Genomic DNA, 2,423 nt, shown 5'->3' on the forward strand with positions numbered 1-2,423 from the left:
ACATGTGGCTCTCTTTGTTTACTGGCCACTGGCTGCGGCTTCCCAGCACAGTAGGACTGCTGAATCCACGAGATTAGTACCCACAGTTTCACTTATCCACTGCCTGGGAAAAAATAAATTAAAAAACACATGAATACACCTTCCCAGGTGTACTACTAGGATTGGCCACTAGATGGAACCAGGGGCCACGCAATATACAGGTAGCTTAATAGAAACTTCTCCCTCCAACCTAGCGGTTCGAAAGCATGCAAATGCGAGTAGATTAATAGGGACCACCTCGGTGGGAAGGTAACAGCGTTCCGTGTCTAAGTCGCACTGGCCATGTGACCACGGAAGATTGTCTTCGGACAAAACGCTGGCTCTATGGCTTGGAAACGGGGATGAGCACCGCCCCCTAGAGTCGAACACAACTGGACAAAAATTGGCAAGGGGAACCTTTACCTTTACCTTTAATAGAAACTTACTGATGGCCTGATGTGTTCCAGAGAAGCAATTTATAAGTAAAATGGAGAAGCTGCATTTTTTGTGGGGAGGGGGTAGGGAAGTCTCCCTTGTGATCAGGAGGGCGGGAAACCCAGTCCATTGGAAAGAATGGGCCAGGGTTCCCTCTGTCCACTATGCACAGACAGCAGAGAAACTGCAAGTAAACACTGCAGGATACTTTGGGGGAGTGGAGGCAAAGGGAAGGAGGAAGGAGGAGAGGATTCTGTGGCGCTCCGGTGTGGGTTTCCTGGTGCCCATGGAGCCACGGCACACAGTTCGGGAAATATGGCCATAACTCATGGCTTCCAAGCTCTGTGCAAACTCTGTAGCATAGAGCTTGACCAGGAATGACCAGGAATGAAGCGAAAAGTGAAATGAACTTGCAAAGGAAAAGCATTAATTGGATTAGCTGGACTAATTGCAGGTTAATCCATAATCCATATGGATTTTTAAATCTGATTACTTTATTAGCATTATCTGCAAGGATGCATTCTTGATTCAGACAACAGGTGAAATCCATATGAAACCATATGGGTCAAATACAACTGACGTTAGCTGTATGCTTACTTCGTCTAAGATCCTCTTTTAAATTTTTATTTTAAATTAAAGTTTTGTAAAAAATATATATGAAACAACGTACTTTATCTGGACTTAAACAGCAGCTGAGAACCCTGTCTTAGTAAACAACAACAACAACAACAACTCCCCAGCGGTTATATAGTATCCTGTGGATTACCTTACAAAACTAATCATAGATGAGAAATAACAACCATTCATTATTATATCAATATATCTGTCCTCAGATTAGTGGGGAAGACAGAGGGGTGCCCTAGAGAAAGGTCTTCTTGTTATCTTGTCTAAGGCCCCCCCCCCCGGACTCTAAAGAGGTACAGCAAAGCCTCAGTTCTTAGAAACAACAGAGAAAGAACAGTGGAGTGTGAAACCTGCGTCTAGGCCTTGCCACTTCAGACTGCACACAAGATGAAATGGTTCCCTCACATGAAAAACAAATAAAAGACTAATTCAAAGCACTCCATCGCCCAGAAAACAAGCACGCCAGGGACAGTGGTGAAATTGAATATTCGTCTCTGGAATCTAGTTTTCTATATAAAAGGGATTATTTTTATTTTGCTGTTTCTATGAAGTAAACCTCTATTGTGCAAATCCTGCTTGTGGATTTAAGTATATAAGGTAAAGCTTGGAAACATTTCTGTTTCAGACTAAGGTGATGCCCGGTCATGTTTGAATGTGTTGCCTGTTTATGTGGTTTGATGAGTAGGTATGTGACGGGAGGGAGTGAGTGAGGACCAGGTGGAGGTTGGTAGGGAGGGTTCTGATTGGCTGCGAGGGATACGGGATCAGGAGAGGAAGAGCATGTGTGTTATGGAGGGGAGTCTGAACAAGAGGGCAGTCGGGAGTCTGACCTTTGAGGGTAGTCTGGTGGGGAAAGATGGGGGATTTGGCGTTTTTTTGAATCTGGGGGTCTGAGAGAGACATGGTAGGGAGGAAGAGGTCATAGAGAGAGCGAAGAATTGTGTGGAATGAACTTAGCCACCTAGAGTGGTCATATCGACCAGATAGGCGGGATATAAATAGAATAAATAAAATAAATAAAAGCTAAGGAATAAGCAACACTCTCTTTTTTTAAACATTTTATTAATTTTTCAATCTATCTACATTGTTTGTGCTTGTCAAACATCGTGTTACATACTTGCTTACAATTATTTGTTCTATACATCTCTGGAATAAGCAACACTCTTTTAACGCTGCCACTTTAATGAAACCTTCTTTGTTCTGTTCATGGCGCTGGGTTTCATACCTGAGGCATGCTGGTTGTGTGGTGGGGTCTAAGGGCCTGAATGAAGGAACAAATATATACATTCATAGGAGCAACTAATGGTCAGAGACAGCAGAAAAAGGAAGAGAGGAAATAAGTGAAG

This window comes from Pogona vitticeps, chromosome 1 (genome assembly GCF_051106095.1).
Source record: "Pogona vitticeps strain Pit_001003342236 chromosome 1, PviZW2.1, whole genome shotgun sequence".
NCBI classification, from domain to species: Eukaryota; Metazoa; Chordata; class Lepidosauria; order Squamata; family Agamidae; genus Pogona; species Pogona vitticeps.